The sequence below is a fragment of the Euprymna scolopes genome, chromosome 3 (assembly GCF_053919585.1).
Source record: "Euprymna scolopes isolate OS-2025 chromosome 3, ASM5391958v1, whole genome shotgun sequence".
NCBI lineage: Eukaryota > Metazoa > Mollusca > Cephalopoda > Sepiida > Sepiolidae > Euprymna > Euprymna scolopes.
In genome coordinates, this window is record NC_136484.1 from 125,146,674 (window position 1) to 125,163,003 (window position 16,330).

At 34.9% G+C, this 16,330-nt stretch overlaps 1 protein-coding gene across 18 annotated transcripts in view; it reads right to left on the reverse strand.

Moving 5' to 3' along the window:
• LOC145258350 (cGMP-dependent 3',5'-cyclic phosphodiesterase-like) overlaps nt 1-16,330 on the reverse strand; it is an 889,144-nt gene that overhangs the window by 524,078 nt on the left and 348,736 nt on the right. The window lies entirely within an intron of this gene.

Genomic DNA, 16,330 nt, shown 5'->3' on the forward strand with positions numbered 1-16,330 from the left:
AAATTTCTGGTCGAAAACCGATTAAAAAGATTTTCCCAAATCTCAATACCCATTATATCAAGTTTCGAGTCTGTAAACTGAAAATTGACAGAGTAGTTTGGTAGGGAACGTATACACACATACACACACATATACACACACAGGCAGATAATTTCACTTTTATAGATATATAGATTTGTTTATTCATCCGCTTACGACTGTACATTCCTGCATTGTCAAGCCTTCAAAAACATCTGTTTACATGGTCCTTTGTGAAAAGTATCCAATTTAAATAATTAATTTAAAGGTGATATGACGTTTTACAATTGAGAAAAAAATATTTGAAAAATAGTTGTTGTTTTTTTTTATTGAGAAAGAGAAATAGCAAGAGCTCAGTCACTGAACCTCTCCTGACAGGTTGAGTGCCTTTGAGGGCTCTCTGCCAAGAAACTTGAGGCTTGTATTTCGATCTGGTCAAGCAAAGATTCAATGCTGCTAGTCTGACATTCACCCAAGTAGACTGGTAGTATTTGTAAACTAAAAAGAATAATAAACATCAATTATTTTATTTAATTTTGTGGACTATTATCCTCATCGTCTAATTGTTGTTTTGTTTCGGCTAATTATTCCTCTGACCTTCATCAGGTGGTTAACCGTGACGGGATAGGAATGTCGAATCCTTCAACTACATCCACAGCAATTACTGTCTTCCATAGTTGTTGTCGTCTTACCACGGTTTGGCCAACTAATCCTCTGACCAACTTTGGGTGGGATTGAAACTGCTTCCTTCGGACAATGCTCACTTGGAATCGTAGATATTCTGCATCTTTATCCACTGCACCAACTGTGGTGAGACAACAACAACTATGGAAGGCAGTTATTGCTGTGGATGTGTAGTTGGAGGATTCAACATTCCTATCCCGTCGCAGTTAACTACCTGATGAAGGCCAGAGGTATAATTGGCCGAAACGTCGTGAAACAACAACTAGAAGATGAGGATAATAGTCCGCCAAAAAATTAAAAAAAATTAAATAAAATACAAATTACTCATCTCAAAAAGAATTCCAAATTCGATAATCAATTATTTGTTTATAAAATGGACTTTTGGTTTTACTTGGTGTGAATCCATTGCAGTGCTGACTGGATCAACAGAAGGTGACCATTACCTGGAACAACGTGGAAAATGATCGCCGACGTTGAGTGCATATGGTGCAGTGATGAGTGCACACGTGCATTTCACAAGTACTTCAACTAGTGTTGGCGTCAAACAAAACTTATGCTTTTGGGAAACCTTTGGTTGTAAATCAAAATATCCATTAAACTTCATGAGAATATTTCTTATCACCGTATTTCTGCAAAGACTGTGCAAAAATAAAAGCGTGGGGGAGGATGGGGGCTATCTTTTGATACAATGGAAAATTAACTGAAAGATCTATGGCTATATTGCTGTTTAAGAAACGAGAGATGCTGAAGACACAATAACATTTCTTCATCTTTTTTTCTTACCCTCAAGACAGTTTGGTTTATAGTTAATACACAATCAATATTTTATACATTCAAGAGTGTTTATTTAGTTGTGTTTGTTTGTACGTTTTGATAAATATCCGACAGAAACTTTTGGTATGACTAGGAATAAGTGAGCCGCTGAGACCACTAAAGGTGTTCAACACTTTTGTTACATTGGTGAATGGATTGGAGCTAGTGTGATAGTCAGAGTTAGAAATGGATGAAGAAGTTTAGGGAATTTCCGTCATTACTAACCACTGTCAACCAAGGGAAGTGTCACTATTTATTTATATTTTTTTTTTCACACACACACACACACACACACACACACACACACACACACACACACACACACACACACACACACACACACACACACGGGGGGGGGGCAGAATTAAACAGTCGGTTTTTAATTTGAGGAAAATCCAGCGCTCTAAACTGGGACAAAAATAAAAATAGCCTCAGTCTAGAAGGATTACTCCACCACTAATTAAAGACAAAGCAAAACAGATGAAATGTATCAAAATGTACTACAATTTGAATTATCCATGTGCGCAAAATATAAAAATTTACATCCAATACAAATTAGGCACAAGATCATTAAAAATGTGAGAAATTTAGGGTCGTTAGTCATCCTTGATCACAAATGATAAAATATATATATATATATATATATATATATATATATATATATATATATATATTGTACTCTTAAAAAGAATTATCTCAGTCACTCTTGGGGGCCATCTTACTTGAAATATCTTCAAATTTGTTTGAAATTTTAGTTTCATAAATCTCTCTATATACAATAATTTATCGGTATATTACACTTTTATCTTAGCCAAAAGGGGGAAAAAGAGTCTATTAGGTGCAAGTTTGCAATGTGATGGTGTATTGAAGTGAAACCTAGCAAGGAATGATACGTATTATATGGTGAGAAATGATATGAAAATCATATAATGGATGAGTCTTAAAAACAAGCTTAAATCTGATGACTTCAGAGGGAGATTAATAGGGAGACATGTACAAAACAAGGAACTTTGATGGTTTTGTCACATACAAATGGATGAGTGCTTGGTTTATTAGACGTAGAACAGTTGAGGAAGCAGGAAAAGATGGCAAGGAAAAGCCAAAGAAAACAGTGAATGGACTACAATTAGGTCGTCTTCAAGTCCAACGCAAACACGTTCTTGATGAGGGGAACGCCCTTAAGTAATCCAATTTACGAAATTTCCACTACTAAGGATTACTATATTATTCATTTGACTACTGTTTACTCTTTAACTGTATCCTCTAGTGGCCTCTAGGCCTTGATAAGTGGTGCCTTCTACCTAAAAAAAAAAAAAAAAAATTTTTAAGCTGATAGAGATTTGAGAATATGGGATAAAGATCTGTCTAGAGATAAGTTTGTTTGGAAATCAATTTCTAACACCCTTCCAACGCATGTAAAATTGACGTTAAACTGAATATTATTATATTGATATGTTGAATATGGGTGAATTTATTAATGTAAAATGAGTGAAAAAAAAAAAAGAATAAAAATATTTTACCTGTATGATTAATCTATACATCTATAAAAGTGAGAATGTGTGTGCGTATGTGAGGAAACTTCTCAACCTATATACTCAACGAATTTTTGATCTACGGACTTGAAACTTGGTATATAGGGTATTCAGACATTCAATTTTTTAATCAGTTTTCATCTGGAACAACGGGCTTCTAAGGGGTCAAAATTGAACAATTAGCACTTGGTGGGGGGGGGGTCATCAGATTTTTATCTGCTTGTTGACTGTTTCACAACTGCGCATGCATGAATCATTCATATGACAGCTTCCTTATGTTAAGAATATGTAGGTTTGAAAGCACCTTTTTAAAGACGTGTCAAGCTGGCCTAATGGTTATCATACTTGATTCACTGTCTTTAGGTTTTGGTCTCGATCTCAGCTCGAGTATTTTATTTTTTACTTACAAGAAGTGAACTGTTTAGACAAAAAAATATTCGCATGCACATGTCTCAGTTTCTTTCCGTTTTTTTTTGTTTTGTTTTTTTACTTAATTTTGTTTTTTAAAGGAAATTAACATTACATTTAATACCTACAGTATTTCTGTTTATAATGAATAAGAATTCTGCATTAAAATATAATTATGCATATTTCCCGACCGGGCAACGCCGGACGGCCTGCTAGTATGTGATGAAAATAATCAAAATAATACAGCAACATGATTTCAGAATGTCGAAAGTTATAGTACCCAGAAAAGAAAATATTTTAGAGGTCTTAGTCTATTGATGATGTTATCTATATTATTAATAAAATTCTAAATCTTTATTTATGTGTGTGTATATATACCAATAAAACTTTCGGATGGATGCACCGAATTGAAAAATTCTTTTTTTCCCTGAAAGATCTGAGTCCCTAGATTGTCCTTATCTATATATGGTTCGTAACGAACAACACCGAGTCACACACAACCCCGCCCCCCCCCCCTTATTTCGGGTTTTTTGGCTGTTTTGTGACTTTGTCGAAAAAGTTACCTGCCTATGTCAACGAAATTTAGCACTGTCTGTATACATTCGCGGTAACATCTTTCGGCATACGGACAGGACTTGTGGTGCAATGGATAATGCGTCTGACTATGGATTAGAAGATTCCAGGTTCGAATCCTGGCAAGTTCGTAATAATTTTAACCATCATTTTATCCAACGTTTACTCATTATCCTTACCCTTAGTTAGGGTATTTTTGTTTTTTAAAGCGATTTTGCTTTGTGCAGATGGGAATTTCCCATACTCCGAGTTCACAGGGTAAGTGTTGATGGTAAAACGATGTTGAGTGTGCTCGATTTTGTGTTTGACTCCGTGTTAATTTAGAACATAACGTATGTGAAATATATTTAAACAAGGAAGGATTTGAGAGAAGAAAGCTAAAGACCTGGCCAAAGATAGGTTTGTTTGGAAGTCAATTTCTAAAAGCAACCCAACACATGGAAGACAATTCAATGTATTGATTCTCCGTTCTACTCAGGAATGATACGTCAGTACCTTTATGTTAATTTATATGCATGTTGGAAGTTTCTACCATTATTAACCAGCAGAGCATTTCCACTGTCAACCAAGAGGGTTGAGGATCTGAGTTGCATGAAGAGAAATGATATGGAAATGATATGATGGATGTGTAATGTAACACTTAAAGGCATCAATCTGATGACTTCAGAGGAAGACTAAATCTGGATAGTATAGGGAGATGCGTGCAGACGAGTAAGCTCTGATGGTATACGGGCACGTTGAAAGAATGGGTGAGAGTTCTTGGATTAGTAGATGTAAAAATAGTTGAGACAGCAGGTTCAGTTCATAGGGAAGACCAAGGAAAACATGGGAGGAGGCAATAAAAATAGACTTTTTTTTCTTTTTTCTTTTTTCACAAAGAAATCACTTATTAAGGCCAGAGGCCACTCGAGGATAAGGGTTAAAGAGTATACAATGGTTAAAAGGACAATATCATAGTAATCGTTAGAAGTGTAAATTTGATAAATTGGATTACTTAAAGGGAACGGCTCATCAAGAACTTGTTTACATTGGACTTGAAGACGGCCATATTGCAGTCAGTTGGAAAGCAGGTAAACGGGAGAGAGTTCCACAGGTGTGCAGTTCTTAGAAAGAAGCTTTGTTCATGGAATCTGTTTAGCTTTAAAGACCTGGTCAGAGATAGATTAGTTTGGAAAACAATTTCTAAAAGTCGTCCAACACATGCCAATATGTTTAAAAAAAGAAAAAGAAAGACGATCCAATCTATTGATTCTCCGTTCTACTTCCAAATGATGCTTCAATAATTTTATGATCATTCAAATGCATGTTGGTAAGAGATTTATCTCGATGCATCGTACACTAGCCTACAAATGAGAATGTTTTCAGTGCATGGATAATTTAATATATTGACTTGCACAAACGATTGTAGCCTCAAGAACTCTTCTCATAATAACGGTTCTTTATAAGCTTTGAAAAATCAATTTCTGACCACAACTGTACAATAGCGAATGAATCTAATCTTCATCTGCTGTAGATCCTGTGACGTACTTGAGACATTTTATCTTTTCTTTTATTCGAGTAAATGGCTTTTCACATAGACCAAAAGAAAAAGAAAAATAAATAAAATAAAATACGATAGAAAATAATTTAAAAGAATAATAGTCATGGAGAAATGAGATAACTCATACATAGTTGGTCTTCAAAAACGTTTTTTTTCCTCTCTTTAATAAAATCTTGAGAAAAATATCTGTAAATCTATGTCGTAAATCATGTGATGTTCTAATGTGATGTATTAATATCATGTAATATTCTATATGTGAAGACATTTTGATGTAATGTGGCATGAAAATATCCATGCAGTAAATCTATTATAGATTCTCTGATGTGATAATTTAATTTTATATATATACATATATATATATATATATATACAGTGCCGGAAAAAAGAAAGTCCGTACCTGTAATTTTTTCAAAAAACTGCAAATTTAAGCTAAATTTAATGTGACTGTTTAAACAACCTATACCTCATTTGATTCGCCTTTTATTCCTCTATAATTTTACCTGTTCATATTTGATTTTTAATTGAAATATTCTAGTGTTCACGTCAATTTAAAAAAATAACTTCAAATTGAGGAGGCAAAAAGAAAGTCCACAGTAACAAATTCGCTTAAAACCAGCTTAAATTATTGCCCCTAAATCAGTTTAAAATATCCACTAACAGGCAATAAAGCATCTCTAATCGTAATTGTTGTTGTTCCAGGTTATACAACGTAACATTTAGTCGATATGCCACGACTTTCTCTTAGTGATCGTCAGGAGATCCTTAATCTCCAACTTTCTGGTTTATCTAATTGAGAAATCAGCCGCAGATTGAAATGTGATGAGAAAACGGTACGAAAGACTGTGCAAAAACACCAAACAGCGACAGTGTTCATGATGCCTCTAAATCTGATTGTACTAGAGTTACTTCTAACAGGGAAGACGATGCTATCAAGATCCGCAGCCTAAGAAACAGATTTTAAACGGCTCCCCAAATCCAACAACAGTGCAATCTTATTAAAAAGTGCTCTCTTTCTACCTTTCTACTGTCAAGAACAGATTAAAGGAATCTAATTTGCGAGGATATATTGCAAAACACAAGCCAATTATTTCTGTAAAGAACAGAAAGCGCCATCTGGACTTCATCAGATGCAATAAAGATCATGATTCTTCATATTGGTCAAAAGTGCTTTTTAGCGATGAAAGCAAGTTCAATAGGCTAGGCAGTGATGGTAGGCAGTACGTCTGTCAGAGGAAGATGTAGAATTTAACCCTAGGTGCTCAGTTTCAACGCTGCAAGGTGGTGGAGGTTCAGTTTTAGTGTGGGGGCATTATTAGTACCAATGGTCCAGGGCCTATAGTTCGCTTGCAAGGTCGAATTAATTCGACCAAGTACATTAATATGTTGACTGAGCATTTTCTACCCTACTTTGGTCGGAATTTGGATCATAATCCCATCTTCATGCAGGATAATGCTCCCATTCATACATCTGACAATGTCGGGAGGTTCCTGGGAGAGCATGATATTCTGTGCTTGGATTGGCCTGCACAATCTCCACACCTCAATCCTATCGAAAACGTATGGCATTACATCAAGCAACAGCTACGCAATGATACAATTTCAAATTTGGAAGAACTTTGGACAAAAATTAAAGAAAAGTGGGATGCCCTTTCTCCTGAGTATTTCTGCAGTCTAATTCAAGGAATTCCCAAAAGATTGCAGGTTGTCAAATTGTAGAAGGGCTATGCTACTAAATAATTACTAGTTCATTGTGTTCCTGTTGTATATGTGTTGCACTAATGTCCTAAAGTTACATTTAAATAACAATTTTCCATTGTGCAGACTTTCTTTTTGCCTCCTCAATTTGAAGTTATTTTTTTAAATTGACGTGAACACTAGAATATTTCAATTAAAAGTCAAATATGAACAGGTAAAATTATAGAGGAATAAAAGGCGAATCAAATGAGGTACAGGTTTAAACAGTTACATTAGATTTAGCTTAAATTTGCAGTTTTTGAAAGAATTACAAGTGCGGACTTTCTTTTTGCCGCCTGTGTATATATTAGTGATGGGACGATTCCAATATTTTTCATGATTCCGATACAATTACCGATTCCGATTCTTTATATATATCTCTAAATTTATAGCTTAAGAATTATTATTTTGCCCGATTCCCGTAAAAACGCATGTTAAATATGCAGATATTTTCCTAAACGTAAAAATATACTTGTGATGGTGATCTATCGATTTTAGTTTTACTGGTATTTAAAAATCAATAGATATTTATTATTTTATCATTATTACTAGCAATGTAAGATTTTGCTTTAAACAAAATCAAATAAATATAGGCACCAATTTTTCCGATTTCGATATCAATTCCGATACCCTTAAATGTTCCGATTTTTTTCGATTCCCGATTCAGATTACTCGTCCCAACATTTATATATATGGCATAATCTCGTCAACACACTGGTTCTCACTAGATCACCAAAGTTAAGCAATGAGGAGCCTGGCCAGTACCAGATGGGTGACGATTTAGGAAGGCTAGGGGTTGTATGCACCGTGCAGCGTCGTAGAAATTTCTAGTTGGCATCTGGGAACACATTCATTGGGAGAGATGCACCCCCAGTCTTAAGATATGCATCAAGGAATAGGATAAATCTGATGTAAAAACTCGCGGTCTACTGTATGCTCTGTCTTGTGGCAGGCATCTGCACTGACAAAGGTTAACAGTAATAGCAAAAAGCGTGGTTGGTTCTACACAAAGCCTTCACCACTGTAAACAAATCATCTGTGTGGATTTCTGAACAACTTAGATGTTGTGGCGAAACTTCATATGTCAAAATCGACGAGAGTCCATTTTTTCCCTTTTTCCCCCATTTATATATATTCTAGCAGTTCAACCCGGCTTTGCTCAGGCCCTATGTACTGTTCATAACTTGTCCTACGTGTGTGAATACCCTTTATGCAAAATTTCAAATGTTTAGACCAGAAATTGTCTGAGTAATTTGGTAGATTGCAGAGGTAAATTTTTTTTTAACTTTGGCCCCAATTTTGACCTCTTAACATTTATTTTGGCTCAAATTAAATTAAAAAGTTTGACCCATGTCCAAGTTACCTACATCTAAAATTTCAAGTGTTTAGATCCAAAATTGGCAGAGGAGTTTGGAAGAATCTGCAAAGGTCAACTCTTAAAACTTTGACTTTTTGGCAGCAAAATTTTGCCCCAAAACTGATTAAAATGCTTGCCGCATGTCAGATTACCCATTATGTAAAATTTCAAACGTTTAGACCCAAAATTGGCTGAGTAGTTTGCTAGAGATCACAAAAGTCAAATCTTTTGAACTTTGACTCCTTGACAGCTCAAATTTTCAACCCAACCCAACTAAAAAGCTTGCCCTATCCTTGAATACCCTTTATGTCAAATTTCAAATGTGTAGACCAGAAATTGTCTGAGTAATTTGGTAGAGACCGCAGAGGTCAAATTTTTTTAAAGTTTGACCTTAATAAGTTTGACCCTTTAACATTCATTGTTTTGGGCTCAAATGAAATTAAGTTTCATCCATGTCCAAGTAACCTACATTTAAAATTTCAAGTGTTTAGACATAAAATTGGCAGAGGAATTTGATAGTTTTCAACGGTCAAATCCTTGAACTTGGACCCCTTGACAGCCAAATTTCTGGCCGAAAACTGATTAAAAAGCTTTTCCCAAATCTCAATTCCCTTCATGTCAAATCTCGAGCCTGTAGACTGAAAATTGACAGTTATTGTGTAGGGAAATGTACACACACAGAAAGACAGACAGACACTTTCACTTTTATAGAGATATAGATAGGTAAATATATATACTAGCAGGCCGCTTGGTGTTGCCTGGTCGTAAAATATGCATAAATATTATGTTTTAATTCATATAAAAACTGAGATATGTGCATGCGAGCATTACATTTTTTCTAAACAGTTCACTTCTTGTAAGTAAAAAACAATACTCGAGCTGAGATGGAAACCAAAACCTAAAGACACTGACTCAAGCACAATAACTATTAGGCCAGCTTGACACAATCTATAAAAAGTCTTTTCAAACCTACTTATTCTTAATATAAGGAATCTGTCATGTAAACGATTTATGCATGTGCAGTCATGAAACAGTTTACAAACAGATAAAAATCCAATGATTCTTACGTACCAATTTTTCAGTTTTGATCCCTTAATAGCCCTTTTTTCTGGATGAAAACCCATTAAAAAGTTTTCTTCATGTCTGAATACCCTATATACCAAATTTCAAATCTGGAGATCAAAAATTCATTAAGTATATAACGTTGAGAAATGTCCTCACACACACACATTCTCACTTTTATATATATATATATATATATATATATATATATATATATATATATACACACACACATAATTTCAATTTTCTTATTTTGTTCTAGCAAGGAATGAGGCATCCTGCCGCATGCAAACATTCACCCATTATCTCATACATTCCAACCAAGAGATCTTTTTAAGATTCTAACTATCGATTTAACTTTAATTGTTTTTAATTGTTTATATCTTTCTTGCACTTAGTTCATCGAGTATATTTGTTAAGTAATTTTTGAAATTCTTTTTCATGAATCCAGTTGCTCCTATGATTGCTGGGATGATGATGGTATTCCTTCAGATTTCAGTTTCTTTTTATAATACCTTGGTGTTTTATATTTTCCCTCGGCTGTTTAATCCAACATCATTGGGGACACAAAGTTCTTCCCGGGTTGCTTCTTGTCCCATTACTGTCAGATTTAATAGCTCCGTTTTCTTAGTATATAGCTGTAGGAACTGCATAATCATAATGGATGATGTATGACTTATTTTCTACTGTTCTTTCTAGTATATTTTCTTAGGACTACATTCAATATTCAACTTTTTACAGATAGTAACAACAAAAATAAGGCACACTCTGACAGTGGTCAATATAAAAGGGCACGTTGTATTTCTCAATGGTCACCCTTTTCAGTACTTACTGGCTCATCGTCGCTTAACTTTGGTGATCTAACAGGAACTTGTGTGCTAACGTGATTATACCATATATAAGATTATGTTGTATACCATACACATAAACATGATGGTTAGGATTTCACGTTGTGGCCATGATAATCCAAGTTTAAATCCTGAACACTGCACCAAAACGACACATATACTACATACAGAATATATACAGTCATCAATGCGTGTCTTTAAATGTATGTATAAAGTACTTCATTACCATTGCCAGAGCAAATAAACATCCATGCAACATACTGTGTATCAATACCAGACAAAACACATGCAATAAACATGAGAATAAAACAGTTCTTTCAAATGGGCTGCTAACTCGTCCACAAAACATATGTATAATTAAAAGAACAAATCCTAAACAATTATAAACAGTCATAGTAGCTTTATTTCAAATTTATTGACACCGTGGTAATTGAAGTTCCAATTTCAAATTCTCTTTGCTTGTTTTTACATTATCGAATTGTAAATGTCCCTTGGCTCCGTAGATGTAAAAGAGCCGATGTTATCACCAAGCGAACAACTCTATAACTGAATCTAAAATCTTGTCTGCCTTGATCAGTCATTAACCTATATTAAGCTGTTCCAAAACTTCAATTGCATCATCTTTGACAATTGAAATGCTATTTTATTATTTATTTTATTGTCATAGTTTATTTATTGTTACTGATGAATTCGTGATATGTCACATTTTTTTTTAATATTGTCTGCATTAGCTGTGTAAGCTGCATATTTATGTAGCTAACCTACTTGCTAGCTATCGTAGGGCCCCAATCTGTTATGTTTATATATATAAAAGTGTGTGTGTGTGTGTGTGTGTGTGTGTGTGTGTGTGTGTGTGTGTGTGTGTGTGTGTGAACAATTCTCAACCTACATACTGAACGAATTTTAAATCTACAGACTTGAAATTTGGTATATAAGGCATTCAGACATGTGGAAAACTTTTGAATGGGTTTTCATCAGGAAAAAAGGGCTACTAAGAGGTAAGAATTGAAAAATTGGAACTTGGGTGCCATCGGATTTTATCTGTTAGTAAACTGTTTTACAATGTATGAAAACACATTTTAAAGATCATGTTAAGCTGGCCTAATGGTTATTGTACTTCACTCACTGTTTTTAGGTTTTGGTTTCGATTTTAACATGAGAAAAAAAAAACATGGACGAAGTACCCCATGAACCTGACGGAACTGAAATTGCATAAAATCTTATCAATTGTCTCTTCCACCTACCCATTTAAAAAAAAAAATGATGGCATCAGCAATGGCTTATACCACACAAGATAGTCATGAATGGACAAGGAGAATGGAAAAATCGAGAAGGGAGCATATTAACTAAACCTCCACTGGAAAAGTCCAGGGAATACTCGGACATTGTGGAGACTTATTGTTATTCAAATTCCAGAAGAAGCTCAATGGTCGTAGTGAACGAGAAATCAATAGTAAGCAGTGGTTACAAATTACACAATAATTTGCTATGGCTATTAAAAGAAGTAAAGACTACTGAAAATCTGAGGAAACTTGTCACTCAGACTACAGGGAATACCAGCGGTTATTATCAGTGAGAAATTATTGATGACCTGTGTGAAAACTCCTAGTGGGTACATAATAATGATAATAATAAAAATTATACAGAAGAATAGTATACAAGTAAAGAAACTTATTATTTTTAGAATAATGTTTTAAAAGGCATATCACGGTTTATGAACTTTCAGATCAAAGTAGAATAAATGGTGGTAATGACTGTGATCCAGCAGATCACAGAACATTTAATACCAAATATAGTCAGAGAGAAAGAAAGAAATTTGATTTACATCATCATATTCAATATGCAATAAACTTAATGTAATTGTTTGAATAACTGAAATAGTTCCTCTTTGAGTTCTCTCCCCTTGATTTGGAATCTCTTGGCGAGTGTTTTTTAGTTGTGACAGCACAAGTTTCAGAGACATAAGGGTTGAATGGAAGTTCTGAAAGGTGCTGTTGAACAAGATAAACGCTCTATTAAGCTGTGATAATCATATAATTTTCCAACACAACTTTTTTTTATGATAACAATATGTGTACCAATTTTACATAGTAAAAATTTTTTTTTTTAATTCTGCTCAATTATTAATTTGCTAAAGAGTGGTGTAAAATAAAATAAGGGAATTAGCTTATATTAAACTTTCATAGAAAATTTGATTCCCGGCTTAAAATTGAACCCACTGTTTTTTGCAAACGTTTTTTTTTTTTTTTGGTAATCTGAGAAGTTGGTCCTTAATAGCATTCTGAAAAATTTAGAAAGAGAAAACATATGGGTACGAAACTGATTTAATTGTATATATTTTTACCTTTAAACTAAAAACTATCAGAAAAAAAAAGAACATGGCATATAGATGAAAGTTCATACAGAATTGATAGCTCAAACCATCTCTGTGACAGGACACAAATCTATCAGCAGGTACGCACCTGCAATTTATTTATACATCTGGATTGAGTTTTTATTTTTTTTACAACACCTCATATTTCTAAATGCTCGTCTTAGTACTTACCAGACTCAATGCTGCTTAACTTTATTGATATGATGGGAACTAATGTGTCGAAATGATTTAACCATAACTCGATATAAAACTTGAACTGAATACATAAATAAAACTACAAATTATAATATTTGGATTATTTAGAAAACTGTTTTTATCTAAGATGTTATACTCTTACTTTCTCAGCCGAAGTAATCTCTGATCTTCTTCAGATTTATTTTGTATAACTCGGGAATTTATACAGATTTTTAAACTGAACCCTTTATTCAATCCACTTTTCCCCTGTTCTGTCAGTCAGAAGTGAATAAAAACCAGTTAGTATGTGACTTTAGTAATTTTTAGTTTATTCTTAATTAGTATCGACTCTGATGAAGATTGAACCTTTAACCCCCCAAAAATAATGCATTAAATAATAATCAGTTGTACCATTGTACCGTATGTTGATTCTGAAATATAAAATTATCTTATTCATGACATATGTGAACGTGGGTCTCAGCAGATTCAGTTCACAGGCCATGATCATCTACTTGTTTATTTCATCCAAATTCAGCGCCTGACTCTGACACTGGCTGCAATGTTAATCATATAATCTCATTGTCACTGCTGTTACAAAAGGATTCTCCCTCCAAACAAAACTTCAACTCCAGTTTAAAACAAGTAACAGATGTTTAGTTTTGAGAAGTGGCAATGATACTCGTTTCGTTCTGTTTTGTTCAATAACCCAAGGAAATCATATCTTTCAACTGAACTCGGTCTAATAGCTTAAAATTCAAAAGCCTATTTTTTCTTTAAGACTTACAGAAACCCAACTGACCTCTCTACCCACTCTGCTGGAATATAGATAGATACTTATGTCATACTTGTACCATTTAGAGTAGATGACAGTCAAACCACTTGAAAAAGCTTATCTGTGGATATAAAGACTTACTGCTCAAGGTTCTCCATGTCTGGAGGACATTTATTTTTTGAATACACAAGTGACTCACAATCAAAGCAGAGAGCATCTGATCTAAGAAGACATTGCTATTTCACAGATGCCTGATCACTTCTTGAATGGTTTGTCTTCTCTTAACTAAATGTTTCTCTCATTGCAGTCCTGTCGTTTGTGCACATTACAACTATGCATACCACTAAACATGCACCATTGCATATATGTACACTTCTCATAAATTATTTTAACCTCCAAATCAAGTTAATTATTTCCACATTATTGGATGGTCTGTTTTCTCTTAACTAAATATTTCTCCCATTGCAGGCGTGTCGTTTGCATGCTGTAATAGTAATTCTTCTAATGCACTCATCTCCAAAAGACAGAAAGTCTGTTCTGTTTGTTGTCAACACACAGGAGCTGGGAGAGGAAGAAGAACAAGCAGTAGATGTGGTTGGTTTTATGGGAAAGAGAGTGAGACTAGCCACGAGAATTCCCGAGATTTGAGAGGAATAAAAGACCAAACTCAGATGGACAGACGACTGTGCTTTTGCTCAAGCAGAGAAAACAGTGAGAGGAGAGAAAAGTCCCTTCCTAAAGAAAGTTCTGACTCGAAATGAGAAAGTGAGGCTGAAGAACCCAGCAGATTAGAAGCTATTTCGGCTTTAAATATGGGGCCCATTTTTTACACTGATTGACTGTGGCCCCACTCTGTTTGCTGTCTGGCGACGCATCACTCAGCAGGATGCAAAATGTATAATCAATCAACTAAAGACTCTTTTCTATGAACGAGGTCCGCCGTCGGAGATTCTAACGAATAATGACACTGCCTTTTGGAGCAGCTTGTTTTAAGCCTTCATGGATGAATGGAGAATAAGACTTCGATTTCATTGTAAATATGTTCCTTCCGGTAACGGCATTATCGAGTGATGTCATAGAAGTGTCAAAAAGATTGCAGTCAGGAAATGGTACCATACCAGAGGCAGTATATTGGTACAACGTTATGCCAAAGAATGACTTGTCCTCTGCGACAGCACCAGCCAATATGGTCCATCAGTACTGCATACGACTTAAAGGAATTGACAGAATAATGATAATGATAGACAATCAACAGCAAACTGTCTACAAAAGGGGTGACCGAGTGTGGGTAAAAGCCCCACACGGATGATGTACTACAAAGCATGGAGTGGGGCATGTGACTGGGAATACCAGTATGCAAAATATATCGGTCAATGGAATGCCACGCCATGTAAGAGACCTGCAACCTATAGTAGAACCGGGCCCACCAATGGCTTGCTCTGACACGCTTTCGGATAGGGGTAGTGAGATATTTGTGACCATCAATGAGACGCTGGGTGTACAGATACCCAGTGGGGGTGAAGATGACAGCTTAATCGATGACATTCCTGATGAAAACACAGTAAGTGTCGGAACTATTCCTGACGAAAACACAACAGTTGTTCCGCCACGAAGAAGCACAAGGCACAAAAGACCACCCCCTGAGTGTTTCATGCGTGATCATAGGATCAGGGGGGAGTGTAGTAGTAATCCTCCTAATGCACTCACCTCCAAAAGACAGGAAGTCTGTTCTATTTGTTGTCAACACACAGGAGCTGGTAAAAGAGGAAGAAGCAGTAGACGTGGTTGGTTCTATGGGAAAGAGAGTGAGACTAGCTACGAGAATTCCCGAGATCTGAGAGGAATAAAAGACGGAACTCAAATAAATAGGCGACTGTGCTTTTGCTCAAGCAGAGAAAATAGTGAGAGGAGAGAAAAGTCCCTCCGTAAAGTTCCGGCTCGAAGTGAGAAAGTGAGGCTGAAGGACCCAGCAGATTTCACATGCATTGCAACTATGCATCACACTAAAAGAAAATGCAGCATTGTACATTTTTACACATATTTTAGAGTAGCACCATTAACACATAAAGGTATATGCTTATATTTTACCATTTTTAGCATTACTGTGATCTCGACATCATTTTATATGTTCATTTTGCAATGTAAATATTAATTATTTCAAGTCACTAATAATTCTCTGGTTAATCCAATGAAATAAGCGGTTAAAAAAACATTAAACCCTTATCATATTTAGTTGTAATCAAATATATTTTCCTGGGTAAAATGAAAACGGTTTTTAATGAACAAAACTGATTAAAGCTTAAACCGTAAAAATACTAAAGAATTGTCGTGCAAAGAAATCATAGAAATGTTAATAATTTGATTAAGGATAACTGCTGGCATTTTTTAATTAATCAAAAGCTTTTCCATTTTGTATAACAAAAATCTGATGAAATGTCAAA